We start from the raw sequence: 6,000 nt of genomic DNA on the forward strand, positions 1-6,000 counted from the left end.
GCTGTATCCTTTCTACTTTGTTTTCTTCCCTCTCAATGTTAAAATCCGGCGTGGAGATTACCTGAACATCTCCCAACCATCTCCCCCAAATTCCTAGTTTAAAGCTCTCTTAATGAGCTGTGCCAGCCTCCATCCTAGAAGTCTATTTCCTTCCCTACTCAGATGAAGTCCATCCGAGAGAACTGTCCTCTGTCCATGAATGCCTCCCAGTGGCCATACATCCCAAAGTCCTCCTTAGAGCAACACTCCCCGAGCAATCTGTTGATAGTCATAATCTTGTCACACCTTTGTTGCCCTTTTCTAGGAACAGGCAGAATCCCACTGAAGATCACCTGAGCCTCGATTTCCCAGCCTGGCACTCACTGGGGTCTCCTCTCTCTCCAGAGCTGCTCACCACTAAAATCTGTGTGGGTGTCACCAGAGCTAAGGCAGTTCAGCTCTGGAATAGTCTTACAAGGGTGGCTCCGGAGTCTCTTTTCCTGGAAGTTTTTAAGAACAGGTAGGACAAACCTCTGTCAGAGATCATCTACATATACTTGGTCCTGCCTCGGCAGAGACAGCTGGACTTGATGACATCTTGAGGTCTTTTCCAGCCCTACATTTCTTTGATGCTATGCAATATACGTATAAAACACAACATACAGAAAAAAATCCCACCACAACATAATGTCAGGCAATTCAGAAAAACAAAAATCTACACTCCACATCATAAGATGACACAATACAAAGAAGAAGAAAGCAACACAATGCAAACCAACACACCCTAGGACAAAAGTACACAATGGAAAAGAGCTCAACTCAAACCAACACAACACAGACACCAACAAGCTGAGGCAAAACAATGCACCATAAAATCATGCAATACAGCATGGTGCGATCACAGTTCCAAATGGCATGATGCAAAACAGTCAGCATAGAACACGAAAGCACAAAACAGAATTATTTCAATGTAGGCATGGAAGGGAACTTGAGAGGTCGTCTACTCAAGCGTCCTGTGATGAGACAGGACCAATCCCTAGACATTCCCAGACTGGTGTATCTCTAGTGTGGTCTTAAAAACCTCCAATGAAGGAAATTCCACAACTGCCTTTGGACGCCAATGAGATGCAAACAAAGACCAAAACAAGGCTGTACACACAAGGTGAGCTTGGGGTTAAGGGGAGAAGCAAGAATCAAACAATCTGGGTTCAGTTCCCAGTTTTGACCCAAATTCTCAATGCAAACTTCAGCAAATTACTTCAGCTCTCTGAGCTTCAGTTTCCCCATCTGTAAAACAGAGAGTAGCCGCCCACCCTTTGCCTATTTAGCCTTTGAGCTTTTAGTGGCAAGGACTCTCTGTCACTGTGGGCATGTCTACACTGCAGTTAGACACCGGTGGCTAGCCCTTGGCCCCTGACTTGTGCTCACACAGCTCAGGCTGGCCCTTACCCCCTGACCTGTTGTCATAAATATAAAGGGAAGGGTAAACCCCTTTAAAATCCTTCCTGGCCAGAGGAAATCTCCTCTCACCTGTAAAGGGTTAAGAAGCTAAAGGTAACCTCGCTGGCACCTGACCAAAATGACCAATGAGGAGACAAGATACTTTCAAAAGCTGGGAGGAGGGAGAGAAACAAAGGGTATGTGTATCTGTCTATAGTCTGTCTTTGCCGGGGATAGACAGGAATGAAGCCTTAGAACTTTAGTAAGTAATCTAGCTAGGTACGTGTTAGATTATGATTTCTTTAAATGGCTGAGAAAATTGTGCTGAATAGAATAACTATTTCTGTCTGTGTATCTTTTTTGTAACTTAAGGTTTTGCCTAGAGGGGTTCTCTATGTTTTGAATCTAATTACCCTGTAAGGTATCTACCATCCTGATTTTACAGGGGGATTTTTTTTTTTTATTTCTATTTACTTCTATTTCTATTAAAAGTCTTTTTTTGTAAGAAAACTGAATGCTTTTTCATTGTTCTCAGATCCAAGGGTTTGGGTCTGTGGTCACCTATGCAAATTGGCTTTTTATCCAACATTTCCCTGGAAAGGGGGGGTGCAAGTGTTGGGAGGATTGTTCATTGTTCTTAAGATCCAAGGGTCTGGGTCTGTAGTCACCTAGGCAAATTGGTGAGGCTTTTTTACCAAACCTTGTCCAGGAAGTGGGGTGCAAGGTTTTGGGAAGTATTTTGGGGGGAAAGACGTGTCCAAACAGCTCTTCCCCAGTAACCAGTATTTGTTTGGTGGTGGTAGCGGCCAATCCAAGGACAAAAGGGTGGAATATTTTGTACCTTGGGGAAGTTTTGACCTAAGCTGGTAAAGATAAGCTTAGGAGGTTTTTTTCATGCAGGTCCCCACATCTGTACCCTAGAGTTCAGAGTGGGGGAGGAACCTTGACACCTGTGCTCACACAGCTCAGGCCGCGGGCTGTTTAAGTGTGGTGTAGATGTTCTGGCTTGGTCTGGCAGCCTCCCACCTTGCAGGGTCCTACAGCCTGGCTCCAAGCCAGACATCTACACTGCAATTAAACAGCCCCTTTCCTGAGCCTGTGAGCCTGAGTGGGTTTATAATGGCAGTGTAGAGATACCCTTGGTGTCTGTTCAGCACTGTCACAATGGGGACCCTGATCTTTGTCAGTGTCTACGGAGCCCTGCACAACAGGGGGCCTGATCTCAGTCGAGGGCTCTGCATCTCCCGGCGTTACAGGATCCCTGATTTTGTTTGCAGTCCCTGCAGCATCTGGCAAAATGTGGGGGTAGGGTCTCTGTCAGGGTCTATGCAGTGCCAAGTACAGTGGTGGGGTGTGATCTTGGTCAGGGGTCACTGCAGTGCCAGGCCCAACGGGACACAGGTCTCAATGGAGGTCTCTGAAGTGCCCAGCACAAGAGGCAGCAATCTGGGCCGCAGTCGTGTGCTGCCTGGCACAAGGGGGGGCTGTGATCTCGGTCCAGGTCTCAGTTTTACCTGGGAAAATGGGGGGCCTGATGTCAGTTGGGGTCTCTGCAATGCCCAGCGCAACAAGAGTGCATATCTCAATTGGGTTCTCCACAGCACTTGTCACAACGGTGGGGTCTGACCTCTGATGGGGTCTCTGAAGCACCTGGCAGAACAGGAGCCAGATCTCAGTTGGGGTCTCAGCAGTTCCAGGATCAACACGGTCCCTGATTTTGTTTGCCGTCTCTGCAGCACTGGCACAATGGGAGCCCGATTTCACTGGGTGTTGATGCAGGGCCTGGCACAACAGGGGCCCGGAGCTCAGTCAGGGTCACTGTAGCACCCGGCACAACAAGGTCCCTGCTCTCTGTAGGGGTCTGTGCAGTTCCTGGCACGAGTGCCCCAAACTTGGTCAGGGTCTGGGCAGTGCCCGGCACGCTGGGGGACCTGATCTCACTGGCTGTGGGGAGGGGCTGGCAGTGGGGTCTGGGAACATGACTAGCAGGTGGGGGGGGGGCTGCTGGGTTGGGCAGGGTGGGGGAGGGGAAGTAGCGGGGACTGGGAAACCGAGGACTGGGCCGTCTCCATGGGGGGGCACTTGCTCCCCTCCCCTTCCTGGGCCCCCCCAGCCCAGCGGTGTCCCTGTCTCGGGGCTCTGCCCGTTCACCCTCTGCCCGGTTCAGAATCACTCCGGGGAACGATTCCCCCTAAACCGGGACAAGTCACTGCAGGTAAAGTGGGGGGGACCCCCCCCCCCCGAGCTGAGATTTGAACTGGCCACGGGCGAAGCGGGGAGGAAACGGGGTCCGGGGGGAGAGCCCATCTCAGGGAGGTGGGGGAAGGGGGGGGTCACCCGGGCTGCTGCCCGTCGCTGCCGGGAGAGAAAGGGGGCAGGGCGGGAGCGGGGGGGGGGCAGCGGTAAATCCGAGGGGATCTCAGCCCCCCTTTCCCTCCCCCCCTGGGGGGCCCCGGCTCTTCTCCCCCCCCGGCCATGCCCGGGCTGCGCCGACATTTTCCCCGCCCCTCCCCAGGTCTCCCCCCCCGCCCGGCAGCCCCCGCCCGGCCCCACGCAGGGACCCCGGGGGGGCTGGTCCCCCCCGGACACTGGGGCAGAGTCACCGCCCGGCCCCGGGGCTCGCTCCGGTACCTGGAGGCTGCAGCTCCGCAGCGGGGCGGCCCCAGGCGGGAGCGGGGCCCGGGGCGGGCACGGAGGGGTTAATGCAGGTCTCCCCGCACAGACCCTTCGGGCAGCCCGGCCCCTCAGCCACGGGTGAGCTCTGCTCTGCGCATGCCCGACTCAGCCCCCCCCCCCCCAAATCTGCGCATGCCCAGAGCTGGCGACACAAAACCCTTCTCCGCCTCCGGGTGAGGCTCCAACGGCCCCGCACGAGCCAGGCAGAGCCGCAGCGCGGTTCTTCCTCCCACCCCCGCCCAACGTCACTTCCACTCTCGGGAGACTCAGGAACTACACCTCCCAGCCTGCCCCGGGGGGTGCCTCCGCCCTCTCCAGCCCAGGTACGGGAGGGCCCCGGGGCCAGCCGAGCGGGGGAGGGGGGAGTTGCACCGCCTGGAACAAGGCTCTAGCTCCACAGCGCCCCCCAGCACCTGCTGCCCGGAGAGCGCGCGAGCGCCAGCAGCGACACAGGCCCCGCCCCTTCCGCTGCTGGCCCCTCCCCACGCTGGCTCGGCTCACCCGAACTGCGCACGCGCAGTGACCCTCGCTGTCGCCCCTGCCCGCTCTCCGCCCTCACTTCTCCGGGCGCGCGGCCGCCTGCTCCTCGGCGGGGTTACACGGGGGGGGGTGTCAGGGGCAGAAATTTACTGGCCGGGGGCAGGATCAAGCTACTGTGGGGAGCGGCAGGAGAGGGGCTGAAGGAGAAAAGTCGGGGGGGGGGGAGCCGCTGCCCGGCCCCGTGCGGAGACAAAACCCCGTTTCCGGGGCAAGGGGGGGGGTCATGGTTACCCCGTGGGATGAACCCGCTGCTGTGCTCGCAACTATGGGGCGGGCGGGGCGGGGCGGGGGCAGGGGCGTTTCTAGTTCCCCTCCCAGGACGCGGCATGTCAGCCCCGGAGCAGGGGGCCGGTCCTGGGGTCCCCATCCCTGCACTGTCCGTGCTCAGACCTATCTTATCCCAGTGCTGCGGGGCCACGTTCCTGCTGCAGCCCCCCACCCAGAACCGCCCCCCACAGATCCCCTCACGGCCCAGTGCCCCGCCCCACACAGCCCCAGCACTACCACAACTGCACAGACCCCCCCCTTCCCAGCACCCTGACACACACAGATCTCCCCCACTGCACAGCCCCCCAACACACACAAATCTCCCCAGTGCCCCCCAAAGCCCCCAAAAACATCCAAACCTTCCCCACTTCCGAGCACCCCCCCAGAGCCTCTAGAGACCTTCTCTACCACACCCTGACCCCCCCCCCCCCCTCCACAATAGCCAGCCCCAGTGGGAGGTGAGGGGCCAGATCCGGCTGTGTGGATTGGTTAGAGGGGTCCATAATGGGCCCCTTCCCAGTGTGGGCCTGGTGCCACAGTGCCATTGGCACCATTGTAAACCCAGGACTGACCCCAAACCCCCTCCCACAGCAAAGCTTCCTTGGCCCTGTTCTGGACGCCGCCAAAAAATATAAAAACCTGCTGTCCCTGGTGCTACTTTAGTGCTACAGAGACTTGATGCAGTGAAATAAATTACCTCCGTTCCCTCAAACTCTGTGAAACACATTTTGGGTATTTAAGAGAGTCTCTTATCATTGTATGTCTACATGAAGTCTCATAACAGTTCACAAATTTGTCTTATTTGCTGCTGTGATTCCCTGAATTGTGCTCTCTTCCTTGTAATCCATTTTAATTATAGTTTTGCTCCTTTAAAAATGTTATTTCTATTACTCTTATTACTCTGAACACTTTGTCGTTTATCTGTATTATCATTGTGCAATGCATGTCATGGTGCTCTTTATTTCTTATTTTAATAGCTAATGCTCCTCCAAAAAAATTAAGTAGTTATTGGTTTTAGGAATTCCATCTGTGTTTCTATTATAGCACTTGGTATGGTTTTTGTACTTTGATTTGTAATTAGGAGTTTTTAATTCTACC

General features: G+C 55.0%; 3 protein-coding genes across 23 annotated transcripts in view; 1 reads left to right on the forward strand and 2 right to left on the reverse strand.

The window, feature by feature from the left end:
* The window catches only part of LOC102943236 (zinc finger protein 883), a 2,438,435-nt gene that overhangs the window by 1,747,197 nt on the left and 685,238 nt on the right, over positions 1–6,000 (forward strand). The gene's annotated exons all lie outside the window — the stretch shown is intronic.
* The window catches only part of LOC114020163 (zinc finger protein 501), a 1,907,800-nt gene that overhangs the window by 1,713,198 nt on the left and 188,602 nt on the right, over positions 1–6,000 (reverse strand). The window lies entirely within an intron of this gene.
* Positions 1–6,000, reverse strand: part of LOC119564595 (zinc finger protein 883) — a 1,467,279-nt gene that overhangs the window by 864,997 nt on the left and 596,282 nt on the right. Inside the window, exon 2 of one of the 12 annotated variants that reach the window (XM_043537458.1) lies at positions 2,934–3,069. The exons of 8 other annotated variants lie outside the window; for them this stretch is intronic. The gene's annotated coding sequence lies outside the window, so the exon portion shown is untranslated. Of the gene's footprint in view, positions 1–2,933; positions 3,292–4,050; positions 4,185–6,000 lie in introns of those variants that run through there. 3 more of the 12 variants (XM_043537439.1, XM_043537443.1, XM_043537437.1) reach the window with 3 other exon arrangements.

Source organism: Chelonia mydas, chromosome 28 (genome assembly GCF_015237465.2).
Source record: "Chelonia mydas isolate rCheMyd1 chromosome 28, rCheMyd1.pri.v2, whole genome shotgun sequence".
In the NCBI taxonomy this organism is placed as follows: Eukaryota; Metazoa; Chordata; order Testudines; family Cheloniidae; genus Chelonia; species Chelonia mydas.